Consider the following 17,883-nt stretch of genomic DNA (forward strand, 5'->3'; position numbering starts at 1 on the left):
TGTACAGTACTGATGGTAAATGAACTAGCGATCCTCTTTGTCCTTTAAGAGCAGACTGAAATGACATGAGAAGCGTCACCACAATAATAACACAACCTATTCTGACGTCTGAGTCCTTGTCGTTCTGTCCTAGACAGAATCCTATCACACTGCATTGGCTCAGGACTCTGCTCTGAGGACAACGCCACAGCGCACACAGTTCTGCAGTTCTGCGCTCCCGCAAGCGCCGATCAATCTGAATGGCCAAAGACATAGAATCACTCAGACCGACAGGCGTGGGAAACCCCACCATAACATCTTTAACGGATTCAGAAAGACCCTTTCTGAAAATTGCAGCCAAAGCATCATCATTCCATTTAGTCAACACAGACCATTTTCTAAATTTCTGACAAAACAATTCTGCCGCCTCTTGACCCTGAGATAGGGCCAACAAGGTCTTCTCTGTTTGATCCACAGAATTAGGTTCATCATATAATAGTCCTAAAGCCTGAAAAAAGGAATCTACATTAAGCAAAGCCGGATTCCCAGATTCCAGGGAAAATGCCCAATCCTGTGGATCACCACGCAGTAGGGAAATGATGATTTTAACCTGCTGAATAGAATCCCCAGAGGATCGAGGTCTCAAAGCAAAAAACAGTTTACAGTTGTTTTTAAAACTCAAAAATTTGGACCTGTCACCAAAAAACAAATCAGGAGTAGGAATCATCGGCTCTAAAACAGGAGTCTGAACAATATAATCAGACATTCCCTGTACCCTAGCAGCAAGCTGGTCTACACGAGAAGCTAATTCCTGAACATCCATGCTAACACAAGACTCCTTAGCCACCCAGAGAAAAAGAGGGAAGAAAAGGCAAAGCAAACTGCAGAAAAAAAATGACTCAACACCTTTCTTCCCTTCTTCTGAGATGCATTTAGTGGGCCAGTTGTACTGTTATGATCCGGTGACTTTGGAGCTGCATGAACTTTCTCTGGAGTAGGTGGAAACTGTACTGAACGCAAAACCTGAACTAACACCGCAACTAGAAGTAGCCGTGGGGTGTGCCTAACAAACCCTAGACACCTCGACACAGCCGGAGGACTAAATACCCCTATAGATGGGGGTATTTAGAAACAAAGAAACAAACAAAACCAGACACTTATCTTTGCTGATTTGGCAGAAGTCAGAAGGAACCAAACCAGGACCAAAACCTCCCAACAACCATGGACAACTGGCAAGGACTAATGAATCCTGCACACCTAAATACCCCAGTCAGAACTGCAATCAGCAGATACACCTGACCAGGACTGCAACTCAGGGACAACTGCATTACCACCTACAACCACCGGAGGGAGCCCAAAAGCAGAATTCACAACAGTACCCCCCCCCTTGAGGAGGGGTCACCGAACCCTCACCAGAGCCCCCAGGCCGATCAGGACGAGCCAGATGAAAAGCATGAACCAAATCAGCAGCATGGACATCAGAGGCAAAAACCCAAGAATTATCCTCCTGGCCATAACCCTTCCACTTGACAAGATACTGAAGCCTCCGCCTCGAAAAACGAGAATCCAAAATCTTCTCAACCACATACTCCAACTCCCCATCAACCAACACAGGGGCCGAAGGATCAACAGAGGGAACAACAGGTACCACATATTTCCGCAATAAAGATCTATGGAAGACATTATGGATAGCAAAAGAGGCAGGAAGCGCCAATCAAAAAGACACCGGATTAATAATCCCAGAAATCCTATAAGGACCAATAAACCGAGGCTTAAACTTAGGAGAAGAAACCTTCATAGGAACATGACGGGAAGACAACCAGACCAGATCCCCAACCTGAAGCCGGGAACCAACACACCGACGACGGTTAGCAAAACGTTGAGCCTCCTCCTGAGACAACACCAAATTGTCCACCATATGAGCCCAAATCTGCTGTAACCTGTCAACCACCAAATCCACACCAGGACAGTCAGAAGGCTCAACCTGCCCAGAAGAAAAACGAGGATGAAAACCAAAATTACAAAAAAAAAAGCGAAACCAAAGTAGCCGAACTAGCCCGATTATTAAGGGCAAACTCAGCCAATGGCAAAAAGGCCACCCAATCATCCTGATCAGCATACACAAAGCATCTCAAATAAGTCTCCAAGGTCTGATTAGTTCGCTCGGTTTGGCCATTTGTCTGAGGATGACATGCAGAGGAAAAAGATAAATCAATGCCCAGCATAGCACAAAAGGCCCGCCAAAACCTAGAAACAAACTGGGAACCTCTGACAGACACAATATTCACCGGAATACCATGCAAACGAACCACATGCTGAAAAAACAACAAAACTAAATCTGAAGAGGAAGGCAATTTAGGCAAAGGCACCAAATGAACCATCTCAGAAAACAGGTCACAAAGAACCCAGATAACCGACATCCTCTGGGAAACTGGAAGATCAGAAATAAAATCCAAAGAAATATGCATCCAGGGCCTCTCAGGGACCGGCAATGGCAAAAGCAACCCAATAGCAAAGGAACAACGAGGCTTGGCCCGCGCACAAGTCCCACAGGACTGCACAAAAGAACGCACATCACGTGATAAAGAAGGTCACCAAAAGGACCTACCAACCAAGTCTCTGGTACCAAAAATACCAGGATGACCAGCCAACACAGAACAGTGAACCTCAGAAATCACTCTACTAGTCCATCTGTCAGGAACAAACAGTTTCCCCACTGGACAACGATCAGGTCTGATCAGCCTGAAATTCCTGAAGAACCCGTCGTAAATCAGGGGAAATAGCAGAAAGAACCACCCCTTCTTTCAGAATGCCGACCGGTTCAAGGACCTCAGGAGAATCAGGCAAAAAACTCATAGAAAGGGCATCAGCCTTAATATTCTTAGAACCCGGAAGATACGAGACCACAAAATCAAAACGGGAAAAAAACAAGGACCATCGAGTCTGTCTAGGATTCAGCCGCTTGGCAGACTCAAGGTAAATCAAACTCTTATGATCGGTCAAGACCACAATACGGTGCTTAGCTCCCTCCAGCCAATGTCGCCACTCCTCAAATGCCCACTTCATAGCCAACAACTCCCGATTGCCGACATCATAATTGCGTTCAGCAGGCGAAAATTTACGGGAAAAGAATGCACATGGTTTCATCAAGGAACCAACATGATCCCTCTGGGACAAAACTGCCCCTGCGCCAATCTCAGAAGCGTCAATCTCAACCTGAAACGGAAGGGAAACATCCGGTTGGCGCAACACCGGAGCAAAAGTAAATCGACGTTTAAGCTCCTGAAAGGCAGAAACAGCCGCAGAGGACCAATTCGCCACATTAGCGCCTTTTTTTTGTCAAATCGGTCAATGGTTTAACCACACTGGAAAAGTTAACAATGAAACGGCGATAAAAATTTGCAAAACCCAAAAATTTCTGAAGGCTCTTTACGGACGTGGGTTGAATCCAATCACGAATGGCCTGAACCTTAACCGGATCCATCTCAATAGATGAAGGAGAGAAAATAAAACCCAAAAAAGAAACCTTCTGCACCCCAAAGAGACACTTAGACCCCTTCACAAACAAAGCATTGTCACGAAGGATCTGAAATACCATCCTGACCTGTTCCACATGAGACTCCCAATCATCAGAAAAAATCAAAATATCGTCCAAATATACAATCAAGAATTTATCAATATAAGTCCGGAAGATATCACGCATGAAAGATTGAAAAACAGATGGAGCATTAGTGAGCCCGAACGGCATCACAAGGTATTCAAAATGGCCCTCGGGCATATTGAACGCAGTTTTCCATTCATCACCCTGCTTAATACGAACAAGATTATACGCCCCCCGAAGGTCAATCTTTGTAAACCAACTAGCCCCCTTAATCCTAGCAAACAAATCGGAAAGCAAAGGTAAAGGGTATTGAAACTTGACCGTGATCTTATTCAAGAGGCGATAATCAATACAGGGTCTCAAGGAGCCATCCTTCTTAGCAACAAAAAAAAATCCTGCTCCCATCGGTGAAGAAGATGGCCGAATATGCCCTTTCTCCAAAGACTCCTTAACATAACTCCGCATAGCGGTATGTTCAGGCACAGACAGATTGAAGATTCGGCCCTTAGGAAACTTACAGCCTGGAATCAAATCAATAGCACAATCACAGTCCCTGTGCGGTGGAAGAGAACTGGACTTGGGCTCATCGAATACATCCTGAAAATCAGACAAAAACTCTGGAATTTCGGAAGAGGAAGAAGAGGAGATGGACATTAAAGGAACATCATTATGAACTCCCTGACAACCCCAACTAGTCACAGACATAGAGTTCCAATCCAAGACAGGATTATGTACCTGCAACCACGGAAATCCCAACACGATAGCATCATGTAAATTATCTGGCCAATCACTTCAAAGAAAAAATTGACCACATTCGCCAGGAAATCATCTCCCAATCTCTTCATACCAGGCACTGTCCTCCCTCCCCCACTGCATCTAGTTCACTCTCTGACTTTGAACCAGTTACTGAAGAAGAAGTAAGCAGGCTCCTTGCATCTTCTCGCCCGACCACTTGCACCAGTGACCCCATTCCGTCACATCTCCTCCAGTCCCTTTCCCCGGCTGTCACCTCTCACCTAACAAAAATATTCAACCTTTCCCTCACTTCCGGTATTTTTCCCTCCTCATTTAAGCATGCCATCATACATCCATTACTTAAAAAACCCTCCCTCGACCAAAACTGTGCTGCTAATTATAGACCTGTCTCTAATCTTCCCTTCATCTCTAAACTCCTGGAACGCCTGGTCCACTCCCGTCTTACCCACTATCTCTCAGATAACTCTCTTCTCGAACCTCTTCAATCTGGCTTCCGCTCTTTACACTCTACTGAAACTGCCCTCACTAAAGTCTCTAATGACCTACTAACAGCTAAATCTAATGGTCACTACTCCATGCTAATTCTATTGGATCTTTCCGCAGCATTCGACACTGTGGATCATCAGCTCCTCCTCACTATGCTCCGCTCCATCGGCATCAAGGACACCGCTCTCTCTTGGTTCTCCTCCTATCTCTCTGACCGATCCTTCACTGTATGTTTTGCTGGTTCCTCCTCCTCTCACCTTCCCCTTACTGTTGGGGTTCCTCAAGGATCAGTCCTAGGCCCCCTCCTCTTCTCTTTGTATACTGCCCCTATTGGACAAACAATCAGTAGATTTGGTTTCCAGTACCATCTCTATGCTGACGACACCCAATTATACACCTCTTCTCCTGCTTTCACTCCGACCTTCTTAGAAAACACCAGTGATTGTCTTACCGCTGTCTCTAACATCATGTCCTCCCTCTATCTGAAACTGAACCTGTCAAAAACTGAACTCCTCGTGTTCTCTCCCTCTACTAACCTACCTTTGCCTGACATTGCCATCTCCGTGTGTGGTTCCACCATTACTCCAAAGCAACATGCCCGCTGCCTTGGGGTTATCCTTGATTCCGAGCTTTCATTCACCCCCCACATCCGATCACTGGCTCGCTCTTCTTATTTGCATCTCAAAAACATTTCTAGAATTCGCCCTTTTCTTACTTTCGACTCTGCAAAAACTCTTACTGTTTCTCTTATTCATTCCCATCTGGACTATTGTAACTCTCTACTAATCGGCCTCCCTCTTACCAAACTCTCCCCGCTCCAATCTGTCCTGAATGCTGCTGCCAGGATCATATTCCTCACCAACCGTTACACCGATGCCTCTACCTTCTGCCAGTCATTACACTGGCTACCCATCCACTCCAGAATCCAGTACAAAACTACTACCCTCATCCACAAAGCACTCCATGGCTCAGCACCACCCTACATCTCCTCTCTGGTCTCAGTCTACCACCCTACCCCTGCCCTCCGCTCCGCTAATGACCTCAGGTTAGCATCCTCAATAATCAGAACCTCCCACTCCCATCTCCAAGACTTTACACGCGCTGCGCCGATTCTTTGGAATGCACTACCTAGGTTAATACGATTAATCCCCAATCCCCACAGTTTTAAGCGTGCCCTAAAAACGCATTTGTTCAGACTGGCCTACCGCCTCAACGCATTAACCTAACTATCCCTGTGTGGCCTATTAAAAATAGAAAAAAAAAAAAACACATAATCAGGTTCCTTGCATCGTGTTCTCATACACTTTATGCAGTAAATAGCACTCTGTGTCTGTACTGCTACATACTTAGGCAGTTAACTGGTTCATGCAGCTTTACATGAACACCCGAGCCTTACACTATGGCTGGTCCAAATAACTAAAGCAATTGTTAGCATCCACCTCTCGTGTCTCCCCTTTTCCTCATAGTTTGTAAGCTTGCGAGCAGGACACTCATTCCTCCTGGTATCTATTTTGAACTGTGATTTCTGTTATGCTGTAATGTCTATTGTCTGTACAAGTCCCCTCTATAAGTTGTAAAGCGCTGCGGAATATGTTGGCGCTATATAAATAAAAATTATTATTATTATATATTATGCAATACCAGAAATCGACAATCTTGCTGATGGGCTGGCTCCATGCGCATGGTCACCTGTGTCCAAAACTGGGGCTTATTTTTAGACAAAGGTGTAGCATCAATGCCCCTTAAAAGAATAAGGTTCTGCAAGGGCTGCAAGGGGAAACCACAACGCCTGGCAAACTCAAGGTCCATTAAGTTCAAAGCGGCGCCTGAATCCACAAACACCAAGACAGAAAATGATGACAATGAGCAGATCAAGGACACTGATAACAGAAATTTAGGTTGTACAGTACTGATGGTAAATGAACTAGCGATCCTCTTTGTCCTTTAAGAGCAGACTGAAATGACATGAGAAGCGTCGCCACAATAATAACACAACCTATTCTGACGTCTGAGTCCTTGTCGTTCTGTCCTAGACAGAATCCTATCACACTGCATTGGCTCAGGACTCTGCTCTGAGGACAACGCCACAGCGCACACAGTTCTGCAGTTCTGCGCTCCCGCAAGCGCCGATCAATCTGAATGGCCAAAGACATAGAATCACTCAGACCGACAGGCGTGGGAAACCCCACCATAACATCTTTAACGGATTCAGAAAGACCCTTTCTGAAAATTGCAGCCAAAGCATCATCATTCCATTTAGTCAACACAGACCATTTTCTAAATTTCTGACAAAACAATTCTGCTGCCTCTTGACCCTGAGATAGGGCCAACAAGGTCTTCTCTGCTTGATCCACAGAATTAGGTTCATCATATAATAGTCCTAAAGCCTGAAAAAAGGAATCTACATTAAGCAAAGCCGGATTCCCAGATTCCAGGGAAAATGCCCAATCCTGTGGATCACCACGCAGTAGGGAAATGACAATTTTAACCTGCTGAATAGAATCCCCAGAGGATCGAGGTCTCAAAGCAAAAAACAGTTTACAGTTGTTTTTAAAACTCAAAAATTTGGACCTGTCACCAAAAAACAAATCAGGAGTAGGAATCATCGGCTCTAAAACAGGAGTCTGAACAATATAATCAGAAATTCCCTGTACCCTAGCAGCAAGCTGGTCTACACGAGAAGCTAATTCCTGAACATCCATGCTAACACAAGACTCCTTAGCCACCCAGAGAAAAAGAGGGAAGAAAAAGCAAAGCAAACTGCAGAAAAAAATGACTCAACACCTTTCTTCCCTTCTTCTGAGATGCATTTAACTCATAGTGGGCCAGTTGTACTGTTATGATCCGGTGACTTTGGAGCCACATGAACTTTCTCTGGAGTAGGTGGAAACTGTACTGACCGCAAAACCTGAACTAACACCGCAACTAGAAGTAGCCGTGGGGTGTGCCTAACAAACCCTAGACACCTCGACACAGCCGGAGGACTAAATACCCCTATAGATGGAAATAGGAATACTACCTTGCCTCAGAGCAGAACCCCAAAGGATAGGCAGCCCCCCACGAATATTGACTGTGAGTAGGAGAGGAAAGACACATGCAGGCAGAAAACAGGATTCAGCAAAAGAGGCCACTCTAGCTAAATAGGGAAAGATAGGACAGAACACTAAGCGGTCAGTATTAAAACCCTTCCAAAAATATCCACAGCAGATAATACAAAAAGTTCCACAATCTAACTAAAGACATGGAATGTATATCTGCCACTCCAGAGAATCCAACAAGACTGAGAAAATACTGACACAATCTAAGCTGGACAAAAAAACACTGAATAGCACAGAATTATTAAGCACACAGCATGTGTGCCACAGAAACAAAACCAGACACTTATTTTTGCTGATTTGGCAGAAGGCAGAAGGAACCAAACCAGGACCAAAACCTCCCAACAACCATGGACAACTGGCAAGGACTAATGAATCCTGCACACCTAAATACCCCAGTCAGAACTGCAATCAGCAGATACACCTGACCAGGACTGCAACTCAGGGACAACTGCATTACCACCTACAACCACTGGAGGGAGCCCAAAAGCAGAATTCACAACAGTACCCCCCCCCTTGAGGAGGGGTCACCGAACCCTCACCAGAGCCCCCAGGCCGATCAGGACGAGCCAGATGAAAAGCATGAACCAAATCAGCAGCATGGACATCAGAGGCAAAAACCCAAGAATTATCCTCCTGGCCATAACCCTTCCACTTGACAAGATACTGAAGCCTCCGCCTCGAAAAACGAGAATCCAAAATCTTCTCAACCACATACTCCAACTCCCCATCAACCAACACAGGGGCCGAAGGATCAACAGAGGGAACAACAGGTACCACATATTTCCGCAATAAAGATCTATGGAAGACATTATGGATAGCAAAAGAGGCAGGAAGCGCCAATCAAAAAGACACCGGATTAATAATCCCAGAAATCCTATAAGGACCAATAAACCGAGGCTTAAACTTAGGAGAAGAAACCTTCATAGGAACATGACGGGAAGACAACCAGACCAGATCCCCAACCTGAAGCCGGGAACCAACACACCGACGACGGTTAGCAAAACGTTGAGCCTCCTCCTGAGACAACACCAAATTGTCCACCATATGAGCCCAAATCTGCTGTAACCTGTCAACCACCAAATCCACACCAGGACAGTCAGAAGGCTCAACCTGCCCAGAAGAAAAACGAGGATGAAAACCAAAATTACAAAAAAAAAAGCGAAACCAAAGTAGCCGAACTAGCCCGATTATTAAGGGCAAACTCAGCCAATGGCAAAAAGGCCACCCAATCATCCTGATCAGCATACACAAAGCATCTCAAATAAGTCTCCAAGGTCTGATTAGTTCGCTCGGTTTGGCCATTTGTCTGAGGATGACATGCAGAGGAAAAAGATAAATCAATGCCCAGCATAGCACAAAAGGCCCGCCAAAACCTAGAAACAAACTGGGAACCTCTGACAGACACAATATTCACCGGAATACCATGCAAACGAACCACATGCTGAAAAAACAACAAAACTAAATCTGAAGAGGAAGGCAATTTAGGCAAAGGCACCAAATGAACCATCTCAGAAAACAGGTCACAAAGAACCCAGATAACCGACATCCTCTGGGAAACTGGAAGATCAGAAATAAAATCCAAAGAAATATGCATCCAGGGCCTCTCAGGGACCGGCAATGGCAAAAGCAACCCAATAGCAAAGGAACAACGAGGCTTGGCCCGCGCACAAGTCCCACAGGACTGCACAAAAGAACGCACATCACGTGATAAAGAAGGTCACCAAAAGGACCTACCAACCAAGTCTCTGGTACCAAAAATACCAGGATGACCAGCCAACACAGAACAGTGAACCTCAGAAATCACTCTACTAGTCCATCTGTCAGGAACAAACAGTTTCCCCACTGGACAACGATCAGGTCTGATCAGCCTGAAATTCCTGAAGAACCCGTCGTAAATCAGGGGAAATAGCAGAAAGAACCACCCCTTCTTTCAGAATGCCGACCGGTTCAAGGACCTCAGGAGAATCAGGCAAAAAACTCATAGAAAGGGCATCAGCCTTAATATTCTTAGAACCCGGAAGATACGAGACCACAAAATCAAAACGGGAAAAAAACAAGGACCATCGAGTCTGTCTAGGATTCAGCCGCTTGGCAGACTCAAGGTAAATCAAACTCTTATGATCGGTCAAGACCACAATACGGTGCTTAGCTCCCTCCAGCCAATGTCGCCACTCCTCAAATGCCCACTTCATAGCCAACAACTCCCGATTGCCGACATCATAATTGCGTTCAGCAGGCGAAAATTTACGGGAAAAGAATGCACATGGTTTCATCAAGGAACCAACATGATCCCTCTGGGACAAAACTGCCCCTGCGCCAATCTCAGAAGCGTCAATCTCAACCTGAAATGGAAGGGAAACATCCGGTTGGCGCAACACCGGAGCAAAAGTAAATCGACGTTTAAGCTCCTGAAAGGCAGAAACAGCCGCAGAGGACCAATTCGCCACATTAGCGCCTTTTTTTTGTCAAATCGGTCAATGGTTTAACCACACTGGAAAAGTTAACAATGAAACGGCGATAAAAATTTGCAAAACCCAAAAATTTCTGAAGGCTCTTTACGGACGTGGGTTGAATCCAATCACGAATGGCCTGAACCTTAACCGGATCCATCTCAATAGATGAAGGAGAGAAAATAAAACCCAAAAAAGAAACCTTCTGCACCCCAAAGAGACACTTAGACCCCTTCACAAACAAAGCATTGTCACGAAGGATCTGAAATACCATCCTGACCTGTTCCACATGAGACTCCCAATCATCAGAAAAAATCAAAATATCGTCCAAATATACAATCAAGAATTTATCAATATAAGTCCGGAAGATATCACGCATGAAAGATTGAAAAACAGATGGAGCATTAGTGAGCCCGAACGGCATCACAAGGTATTCAAAATGGCCCTCGGGCATATTGAACGCAGTTTTCCATTCATCACCCTGCTTAATACGAACAAGATTATACGCCCCCCGAAGGTCAATCTTTGTAAACCAACTAGCCCCCTTAATCCTAGCAAACAAATCGGAAAGCAAAGGTAAAGGGTATTGAAACTTGACCGTGATCTTATTCAAGAGGCGATAATCAATACAGGGTCTCAAGGAGCCATCCTTCTTAGCAACAAAAAAAAATCCTGCTCCCATCGGTGAAGAAGATGGCCGAATATGCCCTTTCTCCAAAGACTCCTTAACATAACTCCGCATAGCGGTATGTTCAGGCACAGACAGATTGAAGATTCGGCCCTTAGGAAACTTACAGCCTGGAATCAAATCAATAGCACAATCACAGTCCCTGTGCGGTGGAAGAGAACTGGACTTGGGCTCATCGAATACATCCTGAAAATCAGACAAAAACTCTGGAATTTCGGAAGAGGAAGAAGAGGAGATGGACATTAAAGGAACATCATTATGAACTCCCTGACAACCCCAACTAGTCACAGACATAGAGTTCCAATCCAAGACAGGATTATGTACCTGCAACCACGGAAATCCCAACACGATAGCATCATGTAAATTATCTGGCCAATCACTTCAAAGAAAAAATTGACCACATTCGCCAGGAAATCATCTCCCAATCTCTTCATACCAGGCACTGTCCTCCCTCCCCCACTGCATCTAGTTCACTCTCTGACTTTGAACCAGTTACTGAAGAAGAAGTAAGCAGGCTCCTTGCATCTTCTCGCCCGACCACTTGCACCAGTGACCCCATTCCGTCACATCTCCTCCAGTCCCTTTCCCCGGCTGTCACCTCTCACCTAACAAAAATATTCAACCTTTCCCTCACTTCCGGTATTTTTCCCTCCTCATTTAAGCATGCCATCATACATCCATTACTTAAAAAACCCTCCCTCGACCAAAACTGTGCTGCTAATTATAGACCTGTCTCTAATCTTCCCTTCATCTCTAAACTCCTGGAACGCCTGGTCCACTCCCGTCTTACCCACTATCTCTCAGATAACTCTCTTCTCGAACCTCTTCAATCTGGCTTCCGCTCTTTACACTCTACTGAAACTGCCCTCACTAAAGTCTCTAATGACCTACTAACAGCTAAATCTAATGGTCACTACTCCATGCTAATTCTATTGGATCTTTCCGCAGCATTCGACACTGTGGATCATCAGCTCCTCCTCACTATGCTCCGCTCCATCGGCATCAAGGACACCGCTCTCTCTTGGTTCTCCTCCTATCTCTCTGACCGATCCTTCACTGTATGTTTTGCTGGTTCCTCCTCCTCTCACCTTCCCCTTACTGTTGGGGTTCCTCAAGGATCAGTCCTAGGCCCCCTCCTCTTCTCTTTGTATACTGCCCCTATTGGACAAACAATCAGTAGATTTGGTTTCCAGTACCATCTCTATGCTGACGACACCCAATTATACACCTCTTCTCCTGCTTTCACTCCGACCTTCTTAGAAAACACCAGTGATTGTCTTACCGCTGTCTCTAACATCATGTCCTCCCTCTATCTGAAACTGAACCTGTCAAAAACTGAACTCCTCGTGTTCTCTCCCTCTACTAACCTACCTTTGCCTGACATTGCCATCTCCGTGTGTGGTTCCACCATTACTCCAAAGCAACATGCCCGCTGCCTTGGGGTTATCCTTGATTCCGAGCTTTCATTCACCCCCCACATCCGATCACTGGCTCGCTCTTCTTATTTGCATCTCAAAAACATTTCTAGAATTCGCCCTTTTCTTACTTTCGACTCTGCAAAAACTCTTACTGTTTCTCTTATTCATTCCCATCTGGACTATTGTAACTCTCTACTAATCGGCCTCCCTCTTACCAAACTCTCCCCGCTCCAATCTGTCCTGAATGCTGCTGCCAGGATCATATTCCTCACCAACCGTTACACCGATGCCTCTACCTTCTGCCAGTCATTACACTGGCTACCCATCCACTCCAGAATCCAGTACAAAACTACTACCCTCATCCACAAAGCACTCCATGGCTCAGCACCACCCTACATCTCCTCTCTGGTCTCAGTCTACCACCCTACCCCTGCCCTCCGCTCCGCTAATGACCTCAGGTTAGCATCCTCAATAATCAGAACCTCCCACTCCCATCTCCAAGACTTTACACGCGCTGCGCCGATTCTTTGGAATGCACTACCTAGGTTAATACGATTAATCCCCAATCCCCACAGTTTTAAGCGTGCCCTAAAAACGCATTTGTTCAGACTGGCCTACCGCCTCAACGCATTAACCTAACTATCCCTGTGTGGCCTATTAAAAATAGAAAAAAAAAAAAACACATAATCAGGTTCCTTGCATCGTGTTCTCATACACTTTATGCAGTAAATAGCACTCTGTGTCTGTACTGCTACATACTTAGGCAGTTAACTGGTTCATGCAGCTTTACATGAACACCCGAGCCTTACACTATGGCTGGTCCAAATAACTAAAGCAATTGTTAGCATCCACCTCTCGTGTCTCCCCTTTTCCTCATAGTTTGTAAGCTTGCGAGCAGGACACTCATTCCTCCTGGTATCTATTTTGAACTGTGATTTCTGTTATGCTGTAATGTCTATTGTCTGTACAAGTCCCCTCTATAAGTTGTAAAGCGCTGCGGAATATGTTGGCGCTATATAAATAAAAATTATTATTATTATATATTATGCAATACCAGAAATCGACAATCTTGCTGATGGGCTGGCTCCATGCGCATGGTCACCTGTGTCCAAAACTGGGGCTTATTTTTAGACAAAGGTGTAGCATCAATGCCCCTTAAAAGAATAAGGTTCTGCAAGGGCTGCAAGGGGAAACCACAACGCCTGGCAAACTCAAGGTCCATTAAGTTCAAAGCGGCGCCTGAATCCACAAACACCAAGACAGAAAATGATGACAATGAGCAGATCAAGGACACTGATAACAGAAATTTAGGTTGTACAGTACTGATGGTAAATGAACTAGCGATCCTCTTTGTCCTTTAAGAGCAGACTGAAATGACATGAGAAGCGTCGCCACAATAATAACACAACCTATTCTGACGTCTGAGTCCTTGTCGTTCTGTCCTAGACAGAATCCTATCACACTGCATTGGCTCAGGACTCTGCTCTGAGGACAACGCCTCAGCGCACACAGTTCTGCAGTTCTGCGCTCCCGCAAGCGCCGATCAATCTGAATGGCCAAAGACATAGAATCACTCAGACCGACAGGCGTGGGAAACCCCACCATAACATCTTTAACGGATTCAGAAAGACCCTTTCTGAAAATTGCAGCCAAAGCATCATCATTCCATTTAGTCAACACAGACCATTTTCTAAATTTCTGACAAAACAATTCTGCTGCCTCTTGACCCTGAGATAGGGCCAACAAGGTCTTCTCTGCTTGATCCACAGAATTAGGTTCATCATATAATAGTCCTAAAGCCTGAAAAAAGGAATCTACATTAAGCAAAGCCGGATTCCCAGATTCCAGGGAAAATGCCCAATCCTGTGGATCACCACGCAGTAGGGAAATGACAATTTTAACCTGCTGAATAGAATCCCCAGAGGATCGAGGTCTCAAAGCAAAAAACAGTTTACAGTTGTTTTTAAAACTCAAAAATTTGGACCTGTCACCAAAAAACAAATCAGGAGTAGGAATCATCGGCTCTAAAACAGGAGTCTGAACAATATAATCAGAAATTCCCTGTACCCTAGCAGCAAGCTGGTCTACACGAGAAGCTAATTCCTGAACATCCATGCTAACACAAGACTCCTTAGCCACCCAGAGAAAAAGAGGGAAGAAAAAGCAAAGCAAACTGCAGAAAAAAAATGACTCAACACCTTTCTTCCCTTCTTCTGAGATGCATTTAACTCATAGTGGGCCAGTTGTACTGTTATGATCCGGTGACTTTGGAGCCACATGAACTTTCTCTGGAGTAGGTGGAAACTGTACTGACCGCAAAACCTGAACTAACACCGCAACTAGAAGTAGCCGTGGGGTGTGCCTAACAAACCCTAGACACCTCGACACAGCCGGAGGACTAAATACCCCTATAGATGGAAATAGGAATACTACCTTGCCTCAGAGCAGAACCCCAAAGGATAGGCAGCCCCCCACGAATATTGACTGTGAGTAGGAGAGGAAAGACACATGCAGGCAGAAAACAGGATTCAGCAAAAGAGGCCACTCTAGCTAAATAGGGAAAGATAGGACAGAACACTAAGCGGTCAGTATTAAAACCCTTCCAAAAATATCCACAGCAGATAATACAAAAAGTTCCACAATCTAACTAAAGACATGGAATGTATATCTGCCACTCCAGAGAATCCAACAAGACTGAGAAAATACTGACACAATCTAAGCTGGACAAAAAAACACTGAATAGCACAGAATTATTAAGCACACAGCATGTGTGCCACAGAAACAAAACCAGACACTTATTTTTGCTGATTTGGCAGAAGGCAGAAGGAACCAAACCAGGACCAAAACCTCCCAACAACCATGGACAACTGGCAAGGACTAATGAATCCTGCACACCTAAATACCCCAGTCAGAACTGCAATCAGCAGATACACCTGACCAGGACTGCAACTCAGGGACAACTGCATTACCACCTACAACCACCGGAGGGAGCCCAAAAGCAGAATTCACAACAGTACCCCCCCCCTTGAGGAGGGGTCACCGAACCCTCACCAGAGCCCCCAGGCCGATCAGGACGAGCCAGATGAAAAGCATGAACCAAATCAGCAGCATGGACATCAGAGGCAAAAACCCAAGAATTATCCTCCTGGCCATAACCCTTCCACTTGACAAGATACTGAAGCCTCCGCCTCGAAAAACGAGAATCCAAAATCTTCTCAACCACATACTCCAACTCCCCATCAACCAACACAGGGGCCGAAGGATCAACAGAGGGAACAACAGGTACCACATATTTCCGCAATAAAGATCTATGGAAGACATTATGGATAGCAAAAGAGGCAGGAAGCGCCAATCAAAAAGACACCGGATTAATAATCCCAGAAATCCTATAAGGACCAATAAACCGAGGCTTAAACTTAGGAGAAGAAACCTTCATAGGAACATGACGGGAAGACAACCAGACCAGATCCCCAACCTGAAGCCGGGAACCAACACACCGACGACGGTTAGCAAAACGTTGAGCCTCCTCCTGAGACAACACCAAATTGTCCACCATATGAGCCCAAATCTGCTGTAACCTGTCAACCACCAAATCCACACCAGGACAGTCAGAAGGCTCAACCTGCCCAGAAGAAAAACGAGGATGAAAACCAAAATTACAAAAAAAAAAGCGAAACCAAAGTAGCCGAACTAGCCCGATTATTAAGGGCAAACTCAGCCAATGGCAAAAAGGCCACCCAATCATCCTGATCAGCATACACAAAGCATCTCAAATAAGTCTCCAAGGTCTGATTAGTTCGCTCGGTTTGGCCATTTGTCTGAGGATGACATGCAGAGGAAAAAGATAAATCAATGCCCAGCATAGCACAAAAGGCCCGCCAAAACCTAGAAACAAACTGGGAACCTCTGACAGACACAATATTCACCGGAATACCATGCAAACGAACCACATGCTGAAAAAACAACAAAACTAAATCTGAAGAGGAAGGCAATTTAGGCAAAGGCACCAAATGAACCATCTCAGAAAACAGGTCACAAAGAACCCAGATAACCGACATCCTCTGGGAAACTGGAAGATCAGAAATAAAATCCAAAGAAATATGCATCCAGGGCCTCTCAGGGACCGGCAATGGCAAAAGCAACCCAATAGCAAAGGAACAACGAGGCTTGGCCCGCGCACAAGTCCCACAGGACTGCACAAAAGAACGCACATCACGTGATAAAGAAGGTCACCAAAAGGACCTACCAACCAAGTCTCTGGTACCAAAAATACCAGGATGACCAGCCAACACAGAACAGTGAACCTCAGAAATCACTCTACTAGTCCATCTGTCAGGAACAAACAGTTTCCCCACTGGACAACGATCAGGTCTGATCAGCCTGAAATTCCTGAAGAACCCGTCGTAAATCAGGGGAAATAGCAGAAAGAACCACCCCTTCTTTCAGAATGCCGACCGGTTCAAGGACCTCAGGAGAATCAGGCAAAAAACTCATAGAAAGGGCATCAGCCTTAATATTCTTAGAACCCGGAAGATACGAGACCACAAAATCAAAACGGGAAAAAAACAAGGACCATCGAGTCTGTCTAGGATTCAGCCGCTTGGCAGACTCAAGGTAAATCAAACTCTTATGATCGGTCAAGACCACAATACGGTGCTTAGCTCCCTCCAGCCAATGTCGCCACTCCTCAAATGCCCACTTCATAGCCAACAACTCCCGATTGCCGACATCATAATTGCGTTCAGCAGGCGAAAATTTACGGGAAAAGAATGCACATGGTTTCATCAAGGAACCAACATGATCCCTCTGGGACAAAACTGCCCCTGCGCCAATCTCAGAAGCGTCAATCTCAACCTGAAACGGAAGGGAAACATCCGGTTGGCGCAACACCGGAGCAAAAGTAAATCGACGTTTAAGCTCCTGAAAGGCAGAAACAGCCGCAGAGGACCAATTCGCCACAATAGCGCCTTTTTTTTGTCAAATCGGTCAATGGTTTAACCACACTGGAAAAGTTAACAATGAAACGGCGATAAAAATTTGCAAAACCCAAAAATTTCTGAAGGCTCTTTACGGACGTGGGTTGAATCCAATCACGAATGGCCTGAACCTTAACCGGATCCATCTCAATAGATGAAGGAGAGAAAATAAAACCCAAAAAAGAAACCTTCTGCACCCCAAAGAGACACTTAGACCCCTTCACAAACAAAGCATTGTCACGAAGGATCTGAAATACCATCCTGACCTGTTCCACATGAGACTCCCAATCATCAGAAAAAATCAAAATATCGTCCAAATATACAATCAAGAATTTATCAATATAAGTCCGGAAGATATCACGCATGAAAGATTGAAAAACAGATGGAGCATTAGTGAGCCCGAACGGCATCACAAGGTATTCAAAATGGCC

This window comes from Ranitomeya variabilis, chromosome 6 (genome assembly GCF_051348905.1).
Source record: "Ranitomeya variabilis isolate aRanVar5 chromosome 6, aRanVar5.hap1, whole genome shotgun sequence".
NCBI lineage: Eukaryota > Metazoa > Chordata > Amphibia > Anura > Dendrobatidae > Ranitomeya > Ranitomeya variabilis.